Raw genomic sequence first — 25,919 nt, forward strand, 5'->3', positions numbered from 1 at the left:
TCATCAAATATGTTGAGATGAGATTTTATGCTCATCTTTTGTGGCTCATCTTTTATTCTGTGGCACATCAGTAAAAGTGACATTACAGTATGATACAATACTGAAATGTTGCTCAAACAGTGGCTTATATTATACTATATTATATTATATTATATTATATTATACACACAAGGTATGGTGTTTGTCACTGATGTCAAGACAGTAAAATAACCTTTGCTTACCCGACACTTTCCTTCCAACCACACAAACACAATAAACAAGCTCCGACATCTCTATTTCATATTAGCCAAACTGAAATCAATGTGGCACATTTGTCTTTATTACTGAAATAAATAGCTTTTTCATTATGCTGTGATCTCTCCCTCTCTCCCTCTCTCTGCTTCTGCTGCCATTACTTAAGGGCTCTCCTTGGGCCTGAGAGGCCTCTATCCCAATGTCATTCATTTGCCACCAGCAGTAACAAGCCTCTAACAGTTTAGAGACAGAGCGTAAGCAGCCATTTCCTCTCGTGAAGGGAGGAGAGATTGAGGAGAAGAAAGCCAGAGGAGGAAGGGAGATGATCGAGAAGCTGAAATGAGGAGAGACCCGAAAGCACAAAAGAAAGCTGAGGATGTAGATTTGCATTTTCTGTGGCTCGGCCAGTGTGTGTGTGTGTGTGTGTGTGTGTGATTCATGGGCCTGACAGATGCCGGGTGCAGCTGGCTCTGTCCTTGATCAGCCCTGTAGCCCGGACAGCGCTGTCATTCACCATTGCCCAAATTATCTCTGTATTGACTGCACAACCCTCTGTGACAGCGACGTAATGGCTAATTACCCAGGATGCTTTGGGTACTTTCAACAGAGCAAGTGAGAGAGTTTGTAGTCGGAAAATGAATCTTAGATGTTAGGAAAAAGAAACGATAGAAAAAAAAGAACCGACTTTCAATAGGACATTCTGTGTTATGCTATGATATTTGAAAGAGCTCCTCACTAACTATCTGATGCATGTTGCACAGAAAAATGGCAAGAGTTGGTGAAAATCACAAGTTTTAATCTGATTGGTTGGTGGTGGCACACGGTACACAGGCTTTTACCAGGGAAAGTCACGTTTAAAGCGATAGTTCACCCAAAAATGAAATTTCTGCCATTATTTACTCATCTTCATGTCCTTCCAAATCTGTATGAGTGTCTTTATTCTGCAGAATACAAAAGAAGATATTTTGAAGAATGTTGTTACTAAACAGTTTCACTTCCCATTGAAACATGAGACATGAATTAAGCAGTACTTTCTAATTTTGGACTAAAATTATGCCTATAAAGCCCTCAAAATAATATGTAGAAAAAATATATGGTTACACTTTATTTTGATAGTCCACTTTAGACATTCTACTAACTATAAGTAAGTTTGCAACTACATGTCAACTACATGTCAACTAATTCTCATGAATTTGCAACTACATATCTACTAACTCTCAGAGTAGACTGTTAGGGTAGGTTTAGGGTTAGTCCAATAAGTTGATATATATTGCAAACATTCTTATAGTCAGTATGTTGTATTCTGTGGGTCCATCAAAGTAAAGTGTTAGAAGATATTAAGCAGACAGTCTACTAATACTCTAATGACTAGTTGACATGTTGCAAAGATACTTACCGTTAGTAGTATGTCTAAAGTGGACTATCAAAATAAAGTGTTACCAAATATATATGTGACCCTGGACCACAAAACCAGTCTTAAGTCGCTGGGGTATATTTGTAGCAATAGCCAAAAAATAGGGGTCAAAATTATCGATTTTTCTTTTATGCCAAAAATCATTAGGATATTAAATGAAGATCATGTTCCATGAAGATATTTTGTGAATTTCTTACCGTAAATATATCAAAAGTTAATATGCATTGCTAATTCATTTGGACAACTTTAAAGTCGATTTTCTCAATATTTTTATATTTTTTGCACCCTCAGATTCCAGATTTTCAAATAGTTGTATCTCGGCCAAACATCTTGTATTTTGTCCTATCCTAACAAACCATACATCAATGGAAAGCTTATTTATTCGGCTTTCAGATGATGTATACATCTCAATTTCGAACAATTGACACTTAAGACTGGTTTTGTGGTCCAGGGTCACATATTTACTTGAACTATACGTTTATTAGAGACTATATATTTAGTTACTTTTACCTTTGTCTGCGGGTCAGGTATATGATGCCATTTTGTCTGGATTTATTTATTTATTAAAAATAAAATTAAATAAAATTAAATAAATATGCAATTAATGCAATAAAAATTATTGAACAGAAACCTTTTAGTTGTTTGGCACAATCTTTTATTATTATTTCTTAAAAGTAATGTCAGTAGAATGAATGAATGAATGGATGGATTAATAATTTTATTTAAAATATATTTACATATGTTACTATTTACTGTTTACTTGATGCAAAGGAACATATTTTGAAGAATGTTGATAGCCAGACAGTTTTGGTTCCCGTAGACTTGCATTTTTTTGTGTGTGTGTGTGTGTGTGTGTCCATACAATGATAGTCAATGGGAACCAAAACTGTTTGGTTACCAGTATTCTTCAAAATATCTTCTTTTATGTTCCACACAAGAAATACATTCAAAACTTTTTGGAACTAGGCCTACATGAAGGTGAGTAAATGATGACAATTTTCATTTTGGGGTAATTTTAAGGCACTAGGTGTTTGTGCACATTAGAGGAGTGACAAAGCATTGATTTTCACTGAGGTTCACAAGGTTTGTGGCATTAAATCTTTGAAAGATATTCAAGGGATTGAGGCACTTAGGCCCTGTCCCAAATGATGGACTTGACATTCATTTGCAGGCTTTGTAGACACTATGTGCTGTTTTGCTCAGCCTGCACTGATGTGGACTTTACAGATGACTATTACCTGACAATCTATGTGACATTACAGCACCAAAGTGTGGATACAGTGAAGGACGGTAAGGACTGAGGGTGGCATTTCAGACCTAGTAATAAGGCAATGAGATAACCTCGCCTATACCATGTATATTCATCTTTGTTTGCAGAGTGATATCAGATTTTATAATTTTAGTAGTGCATTTCACAGTATACACTGTTTTAAAGCAGCTTTGTAGAAATGTGCAATATTAATGTTTAAAATACCTTAAACCAAATAGTCTACATTAAGCAGTTTAGAGGCCATGAAATAAGCAGTATTTACTCACTACAAACTAATATGTAGGTTTTTTTCTTAAAAATAAATAATGGAAAATAATAATCGATTTTTATATTTACTTTATATATAACAATACAGTATATTTATTATTTACTATATATTTTAAAATATTTACCTTTGTCTGTGGGTCAGCTACATGATGCTTTTATTTTATTTAAAAAATGCAATTCGTAAAATTATTATTTTTTAAAATTAATTCTTCAGTAGTTTAGCACAGAATATTATTATTATTTCTTAGAAACAATACAGTTAGAATAATAAATTAATAATTTCATTTTTTAAATATAATATATTAACTATATACCTAATATGTTACTATAGTGTACTTTTTGCTTGCCACATGTGTTCTACAATAGATTTTTAAAGGTGTTTTCCTATTCGTGAACACTCTTCTGTGTTATTAACCCTTGTGCAACCAATTGTGGAGACTGTTGTGGAGTGTTTTGTTGAAACAGCGACCACTTTACTGCACACCAGTCTGTTACTGCTGAGCTAAGAGTCTGTATCTGCAGATCTACAAAAAAAAAGAAAAGTCAAACATAAATTATCGTTTTCTATTTTTCTGTCCTATCGAGAGCTCAGCTATTAGGTCCTAACAGTGAGTCCTGACCACTCTAACATTTTCAATAATAGAACCAAAAAGAAATATATCCAAGAAATTAACTCCAAACTTCCTATACGGCACATACAGAGCATCTCTTGAAAGCACAGTACAGATGAGTGTCAGAAAAAGACACAACCTAAAAAGTAAAATGGCTCCAAATCATCAGAAAGAGACACACAGAGAGAGGGGAAGAGGGAGAGGAAGAAGGTGAGGGAATAGAGGGTACTAAATCCCACTCTGACTGTTAGGGAAGATGATGAGATCCCGAGAGGATGGACAGAGCGCAGAGAGAGAGAAAAAGAAGAAGCAGAGAGCGAAGGAGCAGCCTTTTCACACAAAAGAACAGCCATTCGCCACAGTCTGTCCCGGCCTGCCATTAGCAGCACTCCAGCACTAATTACAGATACAACAAAACGCAGTGCCACCTCTGCCCTACACACACACACACACACCAGTGCTGGGGAAAAGACTTGCCTTTAAGCTACTCTTAATTTACAGTAGTTAGGCGACAATAAAGCTGCCCTTTTAAAAAGTAGTTCACTACATTTAACATACTAACAAAAAGTTGCTTGCTATATTGAGACAATTATCTTTTTAAGATTATCCAGTGATACAATTTATCATTTAATCAGAGCTAAATTTTCTGGTACGAAAAGTTTTGAATGAATGAATTTGAATTATGGTAAACTAGAAAAGACACATCTAAATTAAACACAACTAGAAAATATAGAAAACACACTAATTTATATAACTGAGTCAAAATCAATGCGATGAACAGTGCCATTTAACAAAATATTTAGTTAAAATAAGGCAAAAAGAAAGAAAGAGAGAAAGAGAAAGAGAGAGACAGACAGACAGAGAGAGAGAGAGAGAGAGAGAGAGAGAGAGAAGAAAAAAGAATAAGAAAAAGAAAAGCATTACATCACTTGCTCACCAATGGATCCTCTGCAGTGAATGGGTGCCGTCAGAATGAGAGTCCAAACAGCTGATAAAAACATCACAATAATCCACAAGTAATCCACATCACTCCAGTACATCAACTGATGTCTTGAGAAGCAAAAAGCTGCATGTTTGTAATATACAAATCCATCATTAAGACGTTTTGAACTTGAAACCATTGCTTCTGCCCAAAATACCCAACTACTAGAATAGTCCATAATCAATAATAATGCTTCCTCCAGTGAGGGTGGGTAAATTTTCAGGAAATTGCAATTTTTGGATGAACTATTTCTTTTAAGCTATAGAATATGACTAAATGTGGAATTAGTTACAGTTTTTTTTTTTTTTTTTTTGCTTACACACGTTTTCAAAACTTTGCCTCTTTTTTTCAAAACTTTACACACAAATCCAAGAATTGCACACACAAAATGCAAAATACCTCACATCTCTTGCAAGATGAATCACAGCATTTAAAATATCACAAACACATCTCAAAAGCAAACATTTGTCTTACGTTGCAAACACCTTTGCCATAATATCATATTTTTGGATATATCATATACACACAGTTATTCAAAACCTAAAGCTCTTCTTTCATGAGCTCCTATGTACATTTCTGTTCAAGATTGAAAGTAACTGGCAGAGAGATGTTAAAAAATTCACGGTAAACACAAAAGCAGGATTGAAACCGAACTTGGATGGTTGTGAATACAGTATTACACACAGTATGAAAGAAAAGAAATACATCAACCATGTGCAGTTGTGTAGATGTGTATTTATAGGCCTATACAAAAGCCATGATCGGTTGGTGTTAGGTAAAGCAATGAGTGCTGGCACATGTGAGGAGTTAGTGTGAGGCACTGATTAATTACTGTGGCATTTTGATTGGTTGTGTTTGAAAAAGAAAATCAAGATACTTCCTGTTAGATTTTTGTGTGTTACATAGAGATTTGTGTGTTGTGTTTTGCAAAAAGTGTTTTATGAAATTGAAAACAGAGTCAAAGCCCGAGAATTAGTGTATGATTTTGCAAATTTGGTGTCAGGTTTCAGAAATTAAAAAGTAAAGATTTTGTGCATAAGCAGTTGTAAAACAGAATCATAACTTATAACTATTTGAGGAAAGTCAGAGCCAGTCTGCAGATTACAGCTGACAGATTCCACAGAAAATCGCGTAGTGTGTGATGGTCACATGTTTGATATTTTCAGCCGATTTCAGAACACATATTGTTTTCATTTGTCACGCGTCTCCTAGCAACAAGGCACATGTTTCTGCATGAGTTTGTCGTGATCGAAACAACTTTAAAGTCTGGTAGTGTATGATCCTCGGTCGTGTAGCGTATGATGCCCAGTTTTCCTTTGTTGCTATTTACAAAGTCGGTAAGTGTTTGATGCCTGGTGTTTTAAAAATCAGTTCAGATTTTAACAGTCGTGTAGTGTATTCCAGTCTTAAGATGGTTGCTGGCTCCTGATTGACCAGCCCTGTAAAAATATCCTGGCTTAATCACTGGACTGGAATACACTTCACCACTTCACAAAAATCTAAACAGATGTTAAAACACTAGGCATCATACACTTTCTGAAACTGTAAATGGTTATCGAGAAAAAAAAAAAAACTGAGCATCATACACTAGCAGACTACCACACACTGGAAGATGTAATTAATTTAGTTACTTTCCAGCACTGACATATACAAATCCATTTCTATGGTCTCCCATACAATTCATATTGTTCAGAAATTCATATATTGTGGCAAGTTATGATCACAAAGTCTAAACAAATTTTGAAAAACTACATTTATTTAATCAAAATACAGTAAAAAAATTATATTGTGAAATGTTATTACAGTTTAAAATAACTATTTTCTACTGTAATATATTTTTGTATATTGTACAAAATATATTGTAATACTGAATTTTCAGCATCATTACTCCAGTCTTCAGTGTCACATGGTCCTTCAGAAATCAGTCTAATATGATGATTTGATGCTCAGGAAACATTGAAATCACCAAAGTTAATAACAGTTGTGCTGCTTAATATTTTTGTGGAAACCATGAGACATTCTTTTCAGATTTCTTTGATGAATAGAAAGTTCACAAGAACAGCATTTCGTTGAAATGGAAATATTTTGTAACATTATAAATGTCAATTTTGACCAATTTAAAGCATTTCGAAGAGTAATGTAAGCTAAATGTGGAGCAGACTTTATGTTGATAGTTGAAGGTGTGAATCCTAATAAATCCTTCTTTTCCTAATATAAATATACACGTGATTTATAGAGTTAAATTACCTTATAATACATATTTTTTTTATACATTGTTAAAGTTGCATTACAAAATACTCAAAGAATGTTAACTCATAAACATGTTTGTATGAGGAAGAGGAAGAGTTTGTGTGTGTTTTGTGGTCACTGATGATGTGTATATTGTGCATGCTATCCAAAGATGCATTCCTGTTAGAAGAGAAAGAGAGAGAGAATGAGGGTGTGTGTGTGTGTGTGTGTGTGTGTGTGTGTGTGTGTGTGTATTTGGGGGCTGAACTCTGTCTGCAGGGACACTTGTCTCTGTTGAGTGCTGTCACAGAAACAGCTCCTCGGATGTGTCATGATTGCACTAATTACTGAGAGTCAGTGAAAGCTTTGACAAGGACGACCACAACACACACTTCTGTGTCTGCACACACACACACAGAGAGAGAGAGAGCAAAATAATGGATTATTACAGCTTTAACCACAGATGCCAATAAGAAAATTACAATATTTTTTATCTTAATAAAACATGGAATTGTATTCTGTGGAAAATTTTCAATTGATTTTAAAGAAATATTCTGGGCTTTAATTTTTGCAACACCATCTGTGATTACTGTCAGTTTCCAGGGAAATTAATTTAGACTTCAGTCCTTCAGTTTATTAAAAAAACAAACAAAAACCCATAAACAAACAAAGGTCACCTTTACCGTTATTACATTTTAAATTATGGGCTACCTGCCAAATAACTAAAATAATTAAATTGGTCAAAAATGACAGTAAAGACATTTATAAATGTTAAAAAAAAGATTTCAATTTCAAATAAATAAATAAAACCTCCTCTATTCATCAAAGAAGCTTTAAAAATGTATCACTTTTCCACAATTTTTTTTCTCAACATTAATACATTTAAAAAAATATGCAAATCAGCATATTAGAATGATTTCTGAGAGATTGTGAGATGCTAAAGACTGGATTAATGATGCTGAAAATTCAGCTTTGAATCGCATAAATAAATGACCTTTTAAAATAAATTCAATAAAAAAAAAACAGTTGTTTTAAAATGCAATAATATTTCACAATATTTACTGTATTTTTGACCAAATAAATGCAGCTGAAGCGAAATAAACTTTTTCAAAAACTAAAAAACCAAACAAAACAAAGCAAATCAAAGCAAAACAAAACAGACCCCAAACTTTTTAAATGTAGTGTAAATAAAAGTATTTTTCTTGCACATTACCGTTTCATTTGTTGAGTATTAATATTTGACCATATGCACTACAAACAAAACAGCCCTAACAATGATTACCTGGTGATAATCAATAGACTGCCATTATAATGTTTTATTATTTGTTATCATAATACTGTAATCATTTTAAAAACTCCATTCCTATGACAATACTTTCTTTATTTCTGTTTTTTTTTTTTTAATTCAAATATGGACAAACTCTTAATCGCTCTTAAATTTGTTGGGTTCATGGAGGTCTTCGGTTTATTTGGTTCTTCTCCACACATTCTAACCCATCAGCATTAGCAGCTCTCTGTTCCCAAATAACAAGGCCAAGAACCTAAACATTTCCATCTGTTTATCAAAACAGCCGCTCGCAAACCCATCGAGAGGTCTAAAAAAATCAGAGGACGCTCTGTTCAATCCGATGAGAGGTGACAGTTTACATCTCCGCCCACAATTAACACATCTCTCCCTCCCTCTCTTTCTCTCTCTATCTCTCTCTCTCTGGCTGGCTGTGATAATGCCTGTTGTCAGCTGTGTTTAGCAGGCCAGATCAGTGTGAGCGCTGGGCTGCTGCAGTCGCTGACAGATTGAAGGTTCAGCACTGGGGCTATCATGACAGATGGAAACTGGCATCAATGTTCAGAGCGCGCCAATCACAGGGGACCTGCTCCCCTCATTCGTCAGGCCGCCGTTCTGAACCCTCCCCCCGCTTCTGACGGGTGGGACGTGTGTGTGTGTGTGTGTGTGTGCATGTGCGAGATGGCATTGTTAACCAGTGCATCTGTGAGACTGACTTTTTTCTGATGGAAGCATAGGCTGGAGAAAAAGAGAGAGAGAGAGAGAGAGAGAGAGAGAGGTTGGCTGGTCACTGCTGCAATGCCAGTCTTTGATTTGATAGCAGCTCCGCTCCTGGGAATAACCGCAAAACTTTCAAACATTCAGAACAGAGGGAAGACCCCAGAGGAGTGACAGAGAGAGCGAGAGAGGGACATGATGGACAGATTTACCCCTCCTTCTCTGACTATCTTCCACTGATCCACTAATACTATGCTAATTACCCACTCCAAACACTGCTGTTCAGTCGCTCACGGCATAAAGAAGAGTTTAGGCTTTAACGTGTCATGTTACGCTGGGATATCTCGGCTTATTGCACAGCTCTCTGGAATACTTAATTCCGGTCATTAATGGAGAAATTAACCCTATATCTTCACTTCAATACGTCACACTATTATTAAGTCTGGATGTCTGGAAATTTTATTGAGGCTTCTCTTTCACAGCTCAGGAAATTTTAGAGTTAAAGTAAAAATAACGGAGAGATTAGAGACGCACTTTATTTTGCAGTGTTCATGTTGCCACGAATTTACATAAATAATAGAATAATTAATGACATGCACTTGATGTGTTATTATTAATAATAATAATTTTGAGCTGCTTGTAATTGCTTACAGTGCTTTTTATTTATGTAGTAGTTCTTTAATATGTAATATTTGAAACACGAACAAAATGAAACTTTGGTTTCCCTACAATCTTAATACAAAAAGTATCACACTATAAAATGAAGACAGATATTCAGGTAGTTTTGTCTTTGGGAAATCTGATCTAAAATGTTTCACTTTCACATTGAAATCTGACTTCTGTTTGCAAACTGTTGTATCTTGGAAGATTTTTTTTTTCTTCTTTCTTTCTGAAATGGCAACAAAATGTGATATTATTAGATTCATTTTCTAATGTGAAAACCCAAGAAGCTGCAAACTTAAACTAAAGCCATTATTTGCTTTCAATTTAATCTCATTGATGTCTAAGAAGAAACAGTGGAGATATTACAACATTGCACTTGATATTATTATTATTATTATTATTATTTTTTTTTTTACCTATGAGCTGTCTCAGCATACTTTAGCAGTTTACAGCAAAAATCAAATAAAATCTCTGTGAATACTGATCAGAAGCAGAAGTAAGTTTGTGAACCTACTTAACTATATTTTGGGGACAAATTTGTACATAGAAGTGAGCTAAATCCGCCTTTTGGGGATGTCCTCATTTGTAGAAAAAAGTATAGAAATATGGTTAATAAAGTTTATTATTATTTTTTAGTGGTAAAAATACAGAAAGTTGCTGTTTTGTACGGGTTGGGCTGTGGCTTAGGTTATAGACAGTCCTCTTTTAGATTATTGTGTGTTTGGTGTTTGATATAGTATGCACATGAGCAAAAAAAAAAAAAGAGCAAATAATGTGTATGTAAGGATGTGCTTATTAAATGTCTTTTAAATACTGATCAGATAGTGTTTGTGTATTTTAAGAAACACATTGCTGATTCCGGATGGTGTTGCAGGGTCTGTTGTGTTTCAGGCATGACTAGCTATCAGGGGCCCTGACCGCCTAGAGGACAACACACACTCACAAATACATATTCACAAACAAACAAACACACACACACACACACACACACACACACTGGAGGCCTTGACAGACTATAACATACAGGAGAGCTGTGGGTTTGACAGTGTAGAGGAACAGAAGTTAATAAATAAGTGCAAAGTAATGCACTTACAATGGAAGTCTCTATGGGAAAGACATTACACTGGAAAACTGTTCAAATACGCAGTGTTTTCAAAGTACAGCTACAAGGCTTAAGCATTATGTGTGGTAAAATGTGCCTAGTATGATCCTTTTTAGGCTTTATCCAACCATAACTTTGGTAATATTGATAATATTTTCATGATGCATCCTTACCTACAACAATAATGTGAATAACAAGTCACTAAAGGTTCATTTATCGAAAACAGAAAGGATGAGTTAATGTTACAGATCAAATAACATACGTTTTTCTGCAATAATTCATACATGCACATCAGAGAAATTACAAGCTCTACATTCCTGCTTTTACAAATATTTTACAGAATATAATTGTTTTAATTGTTTTAAAAATATGTGTGCAAGAAAAAGAGATTTGCATTCTGGTGTCCTATTTAAAAAAAAATATATATATATATTTACGCACCCAAAATAATGTAAATAATCATTAAAACAAGAAAACATTTGATGTGAGAAAAAAAATAAAAAATGTATTATTGTCTGTCTGATATTCATTCTGTCAGATTTATTCTAACACCATTACAAATGTCTCCAAAAGTTTTCACAATTTGTTATGGTGAAACAGGGGAAGTATTGGGAGTGTGAAATCTTTGTCTTCCCACTTCCAGACATCAGCGTACCTCCACAGTCCCGGTGAAGAAAAACACAGCAGCCGCAGGGAGAGAGACAGAGTGAGACGCAGCCGACGTTTCCAGTTCATAAAAGTGTGCTGTGCTCCCCTGAGAGTCTGTCTCATCTCTATGATGGCCAATAATAGCCCATTGTAGTCAAACGCTCCTTTTCCTCCTCGCGACAGAATGAGGACGCCTTATTTACAGAGGACAGGACAGTGCTAGCAGAACAGCCCCTCTCCCCACACGGAAATACTGCTGACAGAGAGAAAGAGATACACGGAGAGAGAGAGACAGAGAGAGAGAGTCAGTGAGCACTTCTCCAGTAAAATCTTGGATTTCTCCTTCAAGGAGTTGTTGCACATCTCTATATTTATAGTCGCGTTTAGGAACATTGGGACCTGTGACTGTGGATCTGCCACACCTTCTCAAACCCGACCGAACGCTGCTGCTCCACTTCTCAACGTCTCACCATCAGTGGCCACACTCACATTTCTGTGTCGTATGAGCTCTACAAACAAATACACAAAGACTGATTTTTGTTTGTTTCCCCAAAAGCCAGCGCAGATGTTTGAAAATTACTATTACGACTATGTATTACGAATACAGCCAGTAAAACTAAATGTTTGCTTAATTTCTCACTTTGCAATTTGCTCACTTGTAGATACAAGGGTGACGCTTTATTTTACATGGTCCTTGTTACTGTGTAATTATATAATATTAATAACAGACATTGACTTTCTATGGTTAGGATTAGGGTGTGGTTTAGGGTTATTGCATGTAATTAATTCATGTATACTGTTATACTATTGTAATTACATGTTACATGTATAAAAGGACACTGTAAGATAAAGTGTTACTGAGACATGCATTGATCATGTGTTGTTAACATCTGTGTTTTTGATGTTCGTATATGTAATCAGTAACAGAATAGTCTGATAAACCAACACTGTCATAGCAATTCGTAACTATTTTACATTTTAGCAAATTGTTGGCAAATTCGCATATATTTGAACAATCTCATTTGGATGTTTTAGTATGATCTGCTTACTATACTTTAGATGTGGACTTTCAAGTTTTGTGTTTTTCTAAAATTTTCTACAAAATCAGCATAATCAGTAAAATTGTTACGCTTTTTTTTATGAGATCAGCATTCAAGACAGCATACTAGCAACAATTCGCTATGATAAATCTCATTATTAGTTACATATTTCATAAATAATTGTACCAACAGTTGCAACACATTTCATTCTATTTTTCAACACTATTAACCCTGAACCGAAACCTAAACCTTACCTTAATCCAAAATTAAGTTTGAGTAGTTATTTACCTTTTTTTACCAATACCTTCATGTTTCAGTACACTGCAATTACTTTGTAAGTGCAAAGAAAATGCATCCCACAATACTATTATTGCTTGTAACCCACTGAAATTGCTTAACAAGCACAGTGTTTCTCCTGTTAACATATTTCCTATTAAAACAGCAAGCTGGAGTGGAACATATCAAAGATAATGTCCTTTTGTAGGTTGGTAAATATGCATTAGGCTATACTTCAGTTTTTGTCACTGCAGTGAATCACGATTAGTTGCTGTTACTCATTTAAGGGTATAATGGAAATGATTGATACCAAGGGTTGTTATTGTTAATGAAAACCTTAGTTAAATCTGAAATAAAATACGAATATTAGATAAAAATAAATAAATAAATAAAACTTAAATGAAATTGAAAAATGTTGCCTTGGAAATGAACTGAAATACGATAAAGCTGAAGTACTAAATTAAAATTAATAATAATAATAATAATAAACCATAAAAAATACTGAAATTGCAGTAAATAGTAAAATAACATTGGTATTGCCATGTTTTAATACATTATAGTCTTTAAAATGCATAACTCTGCAAAGGAGTCAAAATCTAATAATGGAACAACAGTGATTTTACACTATTATTGGTTTAAATAAAATATTTGTGTTATTAGACACAATAAAAACAACCCTGTTCATCAAAATTACTCCTTTCCTGGTTAAAAAAATAAAAAATAAATAATAATAATAATAAAACAAATAAAAATTTCAAAGGTTAACAAATTTGCCACAGCTGAATGTAACTTTTTGTCTGTCAAAAACATGCACAATACACAGCTTTTACGAGAAACAGAGTACACACATTTCCTGGACAACCCACACTGTATCATTAAGGCAATTATCAAAGTTTGATAAAGTGTTGTTTTATTTTCAATAGAAGATGATCTTTTTTTTTTAAATTATTTGTTACATTTAAATACCCCCTTAGGAAATTATGACTCAAAGGAAAGTATTATTATATATTAAATTGTGTGCATTATAATGTTTCTTTTTTCTTTTTTTCCCTTTGTAACTGCATAATTCAAGATTAAATTCAGATGATGCTGGAATATCTTTAACAAATAATGCATTGACTCAATGTTAGATTATTAATAGCGATAACCGAAGGGAGAGAAAGTGTGTATTTAGTGTGTGCTGTTGTCCATGAGTGAGTATTAGAGCAGAGAGGGACGCCCCATTATCCCAACATCCCCTAATCATTACACTCACCCTGCATATTATTAAGGGGAAATGTTGCATCACACTCCGAGTGAAGGACACACACATAAACACTCACACAGCTTGCAGGAGCTGGGATTTGTGGGAAATAAGTCACATCCTAAATTGCCTGGGTAGCCATCTTTGATGGTGCCCCGCTGTTTTCCTCCTCTCATAATCCCAGTGGTTCCTCAATTTAGAGAGGCTCTTGTGAACCTGTCCCTCGCACAAACACACTATAATGGCTAATTATGGAGTGTGTGAGGATATCGAGCCGTCTGGCTCTTTTGACATGGCTGTCACAGGCGGAGGGGTCACGGTGAGTGGCAGGTCGCGGGACGTCAGGGGTTTATCTGTCTCTCTGATCTGTTACACTCTCTCAGCACTACTTAAGTGGATTCGCAAAACCTCCTGCTATCAAAAGCACAGCTCAAGCCTGACTGAAGAGATAAAAGTACAGTTTAAAGATCTTCATGCAGTATTTCATCTCCTACAATCGCTCAAACATTAAAGGCCCTTTCACGGGACTCACGACAGAGCTTCGGTGCAACAGAGAACACTTTTGGCATCTGAATGTACCTTTGCCACCTTGTTTTCAATTGCTAGCACCTTCCAAAAAAAATGAGATGTCATGAGCATTGTTTGATACTCATTGCCACTTCATCATAGACTTCTGTGCATTGCAGAAAGTTGAAAAGAAGAAGAACCCTGTGAAGAGCCTTAACAGACAGGGAAAAAAAATACTTTTGAAAAAAAATTTTTGAGGTAATTTTCAGGCAAAAACAAACAGTCTTTTGGCACAGTTAGTCAAACATCAACTATCTGAAATACTTTTTAAGCAGAACACTAGGAATGCACTAACATGGAAGTTTTGGCCGATACCAATAGCAGTAATTAATATTTAAGAGCTGATATTCAATTTAATGGCTGAAAACAATTTTTATAATCCTACAATCCTTTATAAAAGGAAAATATACTTTTACAATATAAGACATAATGAATAAACAAAATGTGTAAGTGCCATGAAAAATACAATCTTGATAAAATCAAGTCTAAAAATGTAAACATTTGATTTTATGTTTAGGTAGTAGGCCAACTAGAAATAATATGCTGTCCCATAATAATTCTGAGACAAAATTCAAATTTAGTAAATAGATTGGCCTATTTTACTTAATGGACAGTACAGATAACATTAAACATTCACATTTAAGGCTGATACTGATGTAAGTAACCAATATATTGAGCATCATAAAAAAAGTCAGTATATATAATTTATTGTCTATAATATAGTGAGAGTATACTAATATAGTCTTATGCTTACCGAGGGTGCAATTATTTACTAACAAAATACAGTAAAAACAGTAATATTGTGAAATGTTATTACAATTCAAAGTAAGTGTTATCTATTTGAATATATTTTAAAATGTAATTTATTCCTGTGATCAAAGCTGAATTTTCAGCATCATTACTCCAGTCTTCAGTCACATGATCCTTCAGAAATCATTCTGATATTCTGATTTGCTGCTCAAGAAACATTTCTGATTATTATCAATGTTGAAAACAGTTGTGCTGCTTAATATTTCTATGGAATCTTTTTTTTTATTTTTTAAAGTGGTTCCTTGATGAATATAACGTTTAAAACATCACCAATTACTTGAAAACAGAAATCTTTTGTGACATCAAAAATCTAAAAATTCTTTACTCTTACTCTTTAGCTATTGAACGCATCCTTGCTAAATAAATGATTTATTATAAAAACACAAACAAACAAACAATCTTACTAATCCAAAACTTTTGAATGGTATTATATTTCACACCATGTAGGTTTATGTTCTAACATGTAGCCTAACTTTTGAGGTTACTCCATGCTGTAAACATTCCCTCGTGTAGCATGTGGAAATACTTCATAAAACCCCTTTAAAACCTTTTGTTTTGACTTCCTTTGGAGTTCAAACCTGAATGGTGGGTCAGACCCACAACCCCACTTTAATTTACACCCTGCCCACGGCTCTTGAAAGACCCTTATTCAGCGCTCCCAGCTGGAGATATACTTATGAGAAGAAGGAGAAGGAACAAAAGAAGGAAAAGACAGAAGAACTGACAGAGGCATAAACATCATTCTCTCACTCTCTCTGAATGTATGGTCTGGGAGAAGCGAGGAAATGAGAGAAGAAGAAGAGAAAGTGTTGTTTGGCAGTCCATCATTCTGTCAGGCAGGTATGTGAGAGCTCACCTCAGGTAGATGTGCTGTCAGGTAGCGGACGGGTATTAACCTCTCCCAAAGCCAGACAAAGACCAATCGGAAGCACGTTAAACACGAGAGACGTTAGCTGCGAGGGCACACTCACCAAATTCAGCTGCTGAGGTATGGCAGATCTTCAGAAACACACAGAACAGGAGAATTATCAAAAAGAAAAGGTAAAAAAGACATATGATTTTCAACCAACCAAAAAAAAGTATCAATCTCTCTGATTATAACTTGGTTTGAAGGCTCTGCTGTTTCAAAACCCCAACCTTTTCTTTAAAGGGGTAAGATAATGATTTAGGCTTTGCAGAGGTGAGCATTCCTGCACCTGTGAGACTCATGCTGGTCTAATACTTCCCAGGTGAGTAAAAATGTGTGTGTGTGAATCCCTGTGGATTCAGCCAAGGAAGCAAAAGTGCATCAGGACACTCAAATATACAACGACTGTATCTTTGTACAGAATGTTGTGACTTTACATTCCAAACATGTGTAACACCTGTATACTGTTGAAAAGTGTCTGGCTCTGTGAGTCAGAGTAGTGGCATAGTGAGCCTTAAAGGGATAGTTTAATCACACATTTTTTCGTCTTCAGAAATCTACAAAGATATTTTTAATATTCTCTCATTATTTTTGTTCATCCATTGAATCCATTTAATTTTGGATTTTATTCATATATAAACATTGATCAATGCTAAACTAAACTCTGCAGGAAAGTGGATCTCATGGGCCAGAGTTGCCCTGCCCTGCCCTAGATAAACCCTAGCAACTGCATCACCACATTGGACATTTTTTATAGCTATAAGTAACTTAGCAGCGACATGTCAACTAACTCTTATTAGAGTATTAGTAGACTGTTAGGGTTAGCAGAATAAGTTGACATGTACTTGCAAAGTTACTTAAAGCTTCTCCACAAAACAAAACAAAACAAAACAAAACAAAACAAAACAAAACAAAACAAAACAAAACAAAACAAAACAAAACAAAACAAAACAAAACAAAACAAAACAAAACAAAACAAAACAAAACAAAACAAAACAAAACAAAACAAAACAAAACAAAACAAAACATTTTACATGTGAGTTTAAGCATTCAGCAGCCAGCTTCTCAAAACAAAACAAAACAAAACAAAACAAAACAAAACAAAACAAAACAAAACAAAACAAAACAAAACAAAACAAAACAAAACAAAACAAAACAAAACAAAACAAAACAAAACAAAACAAAACAAAAGCAAAGCAAAGCAAAGCAAAGCAAAACAAAACAAAACAAAACAAAACAAAACAAAACAAAACAAAACAAAAGCAAAACAAAACAAAACAAAACAAAACAAAACACATTTTACATGTGAGTTTAAGCATTCAATTTCTCCACACACAAAAAACAAAACAAAACAAAAATATTTTATGTCATTTATCAGGCAAATTACAAAATGTTTCTCAACAAAACAAAAGCAAGCAAGCAAACAAACAAACAAACAAACACACACATTTTACACATTTACAGCAGCCAGATGGAACAAGAGTTTATGCACAAAAAAAGAAAAAAAGTAAAACAGAACAAATCAAAACAAAACATTTTTGTGTGTGTGCTTTTAAGCATTCAGTAGCTAGATAAAAAAAAATCTCTACACTGAAGTAATGAGCTTGAATCTAGACTCACAAATCAATAATAGTGAGTTTCTGATCAAGTTATTAATTGACCTCGTATTGTAAATCCCAATATAGCGATCGTCTTTCTGGCCCAATCATCTGTGTGTAATTATGTGAGTGGTAAGAATGGACCTGAACACTGAAACAAATACGAGTGGTGTGCTCTCGCTGGGACCGCAGTGTGGAGAAAGCTTGCTTGAGCATTATAGAGTTAATTAGCTGAAGATTACTATGCAGTGTGTGAGTCTGTGCCCCAGAAAGGCATCATTAGAAGCGGTGATGTGCACATGCCTGCAGTGCATTGATCCAGCGGCTCCAGGAACAATGCAGATTGCAGATTTTATAATTGGGCCTGCGACTCTCAGATGACTTGGCTTGTGTTGTGTAGCATGTGTGGGGGTGTTGAGCGGCTTATGTTCATGTAGGCATGCGTGTGAGAGTGTGTGCATGTATAGGGGAATCTCTAGGTTGTGTGTGTATGTGTGTGTGTGTGAGAGAGACAGAAAGAGAGTTCAGACAGACGTGCCCTTTGCATGCCTGGAAAGAGGAATGTGGTGATTCTACATGAATTATGCCACGAGGAATCCCAGATTGACTAACAATCATACACACACAATGCATATAAATACCAGGTCAAACATTTGATTTTCCAAAAGGCCGTCTGGACATTTATGACATACTAATTAAAGGGGAAATATCTCTTTAAATGTATTCTCTCTCTACTATGAGAGAATATGGGTTCATAAAGATTGAATTCTTATCAGGGCTGGAGGACACCATACTGACGAATATAATATTATTGCAAATTTATATAATAAATTACAAACAGGCTATCAAAATAAATAATTTTGCTAATTCTAGCAACAACAAACAAAACAAAAATAAATAATAAATAATACACCCTTCTATTACAAACCCTTCTGATTTTGTTTCATTTATAACTTAAAAAAAATGTGCCATGCCCTTTCAAACTGATTTTTTTTTTTTAATTAATCACTAAAGTCTTTACCACTAAAATATCAGATCTTTACATTTTACACTCTGCACAGAACAACGATTTATTTATTTTATTTATTTATTATATATCTTGTCTAGGGCATCAAGTGAGCCAAGACTGCAAAAAAATCACTGCAGAAAGTACATTGTTTTTATAATGTAGTTCAATATGCTACTATTGGAACATAATACAATGTCATACATTTGCATCTTGACCCCTCTGTCACACAGGAGTTTGCATATCACTCTGGGTGAGGCATATGTCGCTCTGTGATGCTGTTACATATGCAACTCGCAGACGCCTTTATCCAGAGCGATTTACATTGCATTCAAGGTACATTGGATTCCCTGGGATTTGAACCCATGACCTTGTATTGTCACAATTTAAAATGATCAAATTGAGAGACCTTATGAAATCAGTTTTGTTGCTTTTAGTCTGTCCATTAGCTCTGACTCTGGACTGAGTAGCATATGCAAATTTCATCCAACAAAATGCTCTCTAGAATGAGAATGAGAATGTCCTTCAATACAATGGACGACTAGCAATAGCAGGTAGAAAACTGGTTTATGGCTGAGATGTAAATTAAAGGCAGATAAAGTGAAAAGGTTAGAAAGGTGTCAATAAAACTGTAATTAAAGTTTTTAATTCAGCAATGATGCATTAAATTGATCCAAAGTGACATTGATGGCATTTCAAATATTAGAAAAATAATCTATTTCAAAATTAAATGCTGTCCTTTTGAACTTTCTATTCATCAACGAATACTGAAAACCGAGCAAAACTAAATAAAAACAGCTACATTTACTTTAAGGTGTCTTTGTTACAGCGTAAGTACTGAGTAATATTAATTAACTACATGTACTTACTATATGGTTAGGTTTAGGATTAGTGTTCGGTTTAGGGTTACTTTCATGTAATTATGCATAATTAATTGATATTATAATAGTAAGTACATGTAATGTGTGTAACAAGGAGACCTTAAAATAAAGTGTTACCCAAAAAACAAAAGCTGAGCACAGCTGGTCTAATATTTTTATTGCATGTGTATTTATACTATCATAGCACTTGCCAAAAACTTGCTACATGCTAATAATATCTACTGTACAGGACTTTTGAATGCTGTGCTTTCAAGTCTTGCTGAACATGTGCTGTGAATTTCAGCTCATGCTTTGAGCCTAACTCATAAAAAGGCGGGGGATCCATCTGACTGTCCTCATCTCCTCTCTCTCTCTCTCCCTTGTCTCAGTAGGAGTCTGAGTTATGATAATCAGCTGATTAGTTGCTGTAGTCCTGCTCCCACAGGCTCTTTTGTGTGTAAAATCCTCTCGCTCAATTGACATGTGGACATCATCAAGCTGATGAAATGCAGTTGTAATGAACAAGTGGGCCGGAGCATCTGCACAGGGACCCCAAACCCACCAGGACCCCATTCCACACTCCCAACCATGCTAATGCAGCGAGCTGCTCGCCCGCCGCGTGCCGTCCCTGTGGAGCGCCGCATGGAAATGCTCCGAGATGCATATTCAAACAGCACCTTCACTGGAGCACGCCGCATGAAGAGAGACGGAGGGAGGCAGAGAGGGAGAGGCTGAGAGCAGAGTGGCCCATGCTAATTTGGAAGCTGATTATTTTGCATCAGGCACAGTAATGAGGTGACAGTTCATTTGTGAGCGAGTGGAGAGGGGAGGGAAGGAGAAGTGGAGGATGGGGCGGTGATGCTTGGCTGGACGCAGGTGTTGGTCCGCTCTGCTCGGAGCTGTCAAAGCTGGTCTGGGGGTTGCTGTCAAATTATCCCTCCTATAAAAGGCAGAGGCACACAAATCGGAGAGGCATTTAAGGAATTAATGCATTCATATTCAACACATATTGCAACCAGCATTTCATTAGAAGTGCACAGCTCGTATTAAAACTGACGGCTGACCTTTCACACTTCCCCTTTCCTCTTGTACCGCTGCGCTTATTACATACGTGTTTGAGTCAAGGAGGAGCTAACATGATAAGCGGCTGTTATTAAACAAGCCGACTGACGAGGAATATCTGCTTAGTGTCATTCTCACTTTAACGCTCGTGCCTTAATGTTATAGTGTGTAATGATACACGGGTCTGTGATGACAGAGCGAAAAAAGTAGGTGTGTAGGTGCAAACAAGGGGTAAAGGCTTTTAATTTGAGATATGGTTAAAAACTACTTTTAAAAACAAAACACAAAACAAAACTAATGCAAAACACAAAACAAAATGAGTCCAAAACCAATACAAAACACAAACAAAACACAAAACCAATACAAAACAAAACACAAAACCAATACTAAGACAAAACAAAACCAATACAAACCCAAACAAAACACAAAACAAAACAAAAGCAAAACATAACCTAAACAAAACAAAATACCAAACACAAAACAAACCCAAACCAAACAAAACACAAAACCATACTAAACACATAAACAAACCTCAAAAAACTAAACAAAACACAAAACCAATACAAAGCCCAAACAAAGATAAAACACACACACACACACACACACACACACACAAACAAATAAATAAATAATTAAATAACACAAAACAGCTGTTGTGTGTCAGGTTGCATCAGACGAGTCCTGTCTATCGTTCCATCCAGATCAGTGTCTGTGTGATGAGAGGAAGATGATCCAGCAGCTGGAGTTATGTTCTGAGATGTCTGATCGTGGCCTGTGTTGTCTGGTCTTGAGATCAGGGCTCCAGATGTGTGTGTGTGCTCGGGGTAAAGCCTCTGCCCAGGTGGGCTGCTCCAGGCACTCACAAACCACCGTGACCCTAGACGTCCCACTTTGGCCCCTTGTGCCTCTCCCCTGTGGATAGAACCACTCTAGTACCACAATGAGTGTGTGTGTGTGTTAGACAGAGATTGCAAATGCATATGTTCTCTCTCTCTCTCTGTGTGTGAGGTCTGCCAGGTGTAGTGAGTTGATTGTGTGTCTTCCGGGCACCATTGTACCTTCAACCACTTGGGAGACACACACACACACACACACACACACACTCACGCAGCCACGGGTCAAACACAGAGGTGTGCTGGACCAGCTGGCAACTTCCTGTTCCTCAAGGCACTGAGAGCAGAACCCTTTCAACAGGACAGATGCACACTCTCACTCTCCAGCCAAAATCACATAACACAGACCGTCACCACAATATGGGAATTCAATAAAGAGGGCTTTTAGGTTCCACCCCTGCGAACAAGAGAAAACATTTGTACACTCAGGAACAACACATTTAAATAAACTTAGGCTACTACACCATTCACATTTATTTAATTCAAGTGTGACATACTAGGAGAATATGTAATGCATAAAATCATTGTATAGCCTAATACATAAGTGTCTCAGAGACCTCAATCTGACCTGAAGCAAATCTAGTTGATACTATTTACTGTAATTGTTAGAAATGGTTTCGAATAAATACTTTAAACACTATGTATCCAAAAAAGTTGTAGAATAAGGTGGCTAGGTTTGTTGAGTGGGTACGAAATTCAGTGAAAAATCATGGTTTTCTTTATGGCAGCAACAAATGCAGGTGTACAGCCAAAGTACAGCAATTCACTGTAATTAGGACAGTGATTTATTTAAGACAATGAATTCCACTCACTTAACTGTAGGGGGCTCCAAAGTCGCTTAAAAATACACAAAACTACATACAGTTGCTGTAAATACACTGTTAAAACATGTAATTGCAAAAGATTTAAAATACATTTTCATATAATTGTATATAACATGCAATCAAGTGCCCAAATGTATTACATTCAGTTTGCTTTATTCTTTTCAAGTAGGCTATATTATTTTCGTAATAAGTATAAAAGTATGCTTAACTGTACTATTTTTTTTTTTCACAAGGGACAGTAAAGGTTTTTATAAAAATAAAAGCGTCAGGATGCTGCAGTGAGCATGTTCGACATACAACGTTTGTCATATTAATCAGCCATTATTTTTTTGTTAGATACATAGTGCTGAAAGTATTTATTTGAAACCATTTCTAACAATTAAAAATGTGTTGCCAGATCACCTAAAAATGTGCTTTATCTAAATAAGCAGTTTTTATTCAAGCAGGAAACATTATTTATCTAATAAATCGACTACATTAGGTTACGCCTGCAAAAGTCATTTTTAGGGGTCAGATCAGGTGGCTCCTTAAAACACTGCAGAGTTTGAGCCAAGCTGCACACAGAAGTGTGTTGTTTGTGCAGTAAGTGATGTCAGAGGGTGAATCGTGTGGGTTGTGATCTTTTCTGCTTTTAATCTGGAAGATTAAAGAGCTCTGCTTCATTAGCATGTGTTTCTGCATCTCCCTGCAGAGTCCATCCCTACACACACACGCACACATGCTCAGCCTATTACCCACTCTTGGGGCCATTAAGGCCTCACATTAATGATGCATAATTAGCATATGATGACAAATAATAGGAGTGAGCAGTATTAGGTGTAATGGAGGCTGCAGCAATAACATGGTATCCCACTGTTACCCACCACCAGCCATCCCCCCAAACAAACACACACTCACACACACCAGATACTATAAGTCTGCCTGCGAATATGCTGCTGAGAGAGGGGAAAAGCTAAAGACCATCTACATTCATAAATTATTCAAATGTTATGTTACTTGTAAGACAGTACAATGGCATCCATAAGTCATTGTAACTTATGCTGGGTTAATCTAATCAATGAATCACACGATTATAATAATAATGGAAACGGGCTGAGCTAATTAAGCATGTCCTGTGCATTTCTGTTCTGAATTATTCATAATTTTAAATCAAAATATAAAGCATTTTCCCATGCCAACACTGTTGGCTAGACAATGAAAGCGTTCTGTTTATTTGATCAAAAAAGCAGACAAATGATCAGTTACCAAACAGAGAGCTGCCCACTTTCGTCCAATCACAGTAAAGAGGTCCAAGGGCGCCGACAGCCAAGACACACAATTACAGACACCCAGGCGTGTTTTTCTTATATTTATATGCAGTTGTGTTAGACACAGCTCTCAACTTCTTACTCTCATTGTCCATCAAAACACAGCTACAAACTCACAGTGAAGTACACAAACTCCTCTCCAATTAGATTTAAATAGCTTTTGTCTGAAGTTTGGGTTAGTATTTGCTGATGTGAATAGGAACGTGAGGGAAATTACTTCACAAATATGGAATATAGAATAAATCCAGAAGATGATGCTACATAAGTTCTTAAAGGGATTTTTAAAATTATTATTATTTTTTAAGTCATCATTATCTGTCATCCAATTTTTATTTATTTATTTATTTATTCATCCATACAATGGAATCAGTGGTCTCCAAAACTAAAACTAAATAAAGAAAAAACGAAAGAAAGAAAGAAAGAAAGAGCAGTGCTTTAGAATAATGGTCCACCTATGCAGGACAAAATGAGTAGTGCTACATTAAGATTTCAGCTACTACTATTAAATAATATACAAATAAGTTGAACTATTCAGTAAGTAATAGTGAATATAGGACTGAGATAGTTTATTATTAAATAGATTAGGTAATTAATAATTACTAAATGATATTATCCTAATTAATTATTTAAATACAAAGAATTACAATTTAACTACTAATCACACATCATTAAAGGGATAGTTCGTCATTAATTACTCACCCTCAAGTAGTTCCAAACCTGTAAGACATTCGTTCATCTTCAGAACACAAATTAAGATATTTTTGATGCAATCTGAGAGCTCTCTGACCCTTCCATAGACAGCAAATATCCTTACACGATCAAGGTCCAGAAACATAGCAAGGAGATCGGTAAAATAATCCATGTGACATCAGGGGTTCAACTGTAATTTTTACGAAGCTACGAAAATACTTTTTGTGCACAAAAGAAAAAAAATAATGACTTTATTCAACAATTCGTCTCCTCCGCGTCACCCTGGCACCATTTTGCTATGTTTCTGGACCTTGATCGTGTAAGGACACTTGCTGTCTATGGGAGGGCCAGAGAGCTCTCAGATTCCATCAAAAATATCTTAATATGTGTTTCGAAGATGAATAGTGGTCTTACGGGTTTGGAACAACATGAGGGTGAGTAATTAATGACAGAATTTTCTTTAACGTGTCTGAGACGTGAGCAATTGTCTGTTTTTAATGGGAACTTCTAGTGATCTGATATTTTTGGACAGGATAGATAGACAGATAGATAGATAGATAGATAGATAGATAGATAGATAGATAGATAGATAGATAGATAGATAGATAGATAGATAGATAGATAGATAGATAGATAGATAGATAGATAGATAGATAGACATGTTATATATCTAATATGTTGTGACTTGCAAAGCCAGTCAAAGCTGAATCAAAAGTGTTCATGAATTCGTGTCACAGTAACTTTTTAAAAAGCTCAATTTGGACTATTTGTTTTATAACTCTCTTCATCACCTCTCTCCCGTCTCTCTTTCACATGCCTGTTTACGGCCTCCTCAGCTCAAATTGACTTGCTAATGTTAACTTTTATTCGGTTGCTATGGGTTACAGCGTGCTGAGGTTTGACAGTGAGTGTGCGGGCAGTGCTGATTAGTAGCAGGCAGTTCTGTCCATCTCTCGCGCATGGCTGAACCATCTGGCCATTTACTCGCTAATAAGCCCCTAATGGGCCAGATATTCGCAGCCCTGTCACAGGGACGAGGTGCAGGATGCCTACAGCCCTCAACTCCCTCTGACATGTTGCTTGTTTCACATCAAAACTCGTCATTTACAGGCAGAGAGCTCAGAGGACGTAAAAAGTTGACCTAATCTACACTGTTAACACACACACACATAGACACACACACACACACACACACACACACACACACACTTCGGGCTTTGTTATGTGTCAGACAGACTGAGCACATGGTAATGCATTCATCCCTTCACTGTCTCTTCTCTGATCCTCTCTCTCTCTCTTTCAATCTAATTTTTTTTTCTCCTTCTCTTTCTCTCTGCCACACTGAAGCGAGAATATGAGTGCTGTCAATATGTTTGATTATGCACACATCGATTCCACTTTTCCAAAGAGAGGA

This window comes from Onychostoma macrolepis, chromosome 09 (genome assembly GCF_012432095.1).
Source record: "Onychostoma macrolepis isolate SWU-2019 chromosome 09, ASM1243209v1, whole genome shotgun sequence".
In the NCBI taxonomy this organism is placed as follows: Eukaryota; Metazoa; Chordata; class Actinopteri; order Cypriniformes; family Cyprinidae; genus Onychostoma; species Onychostoma macrolepis.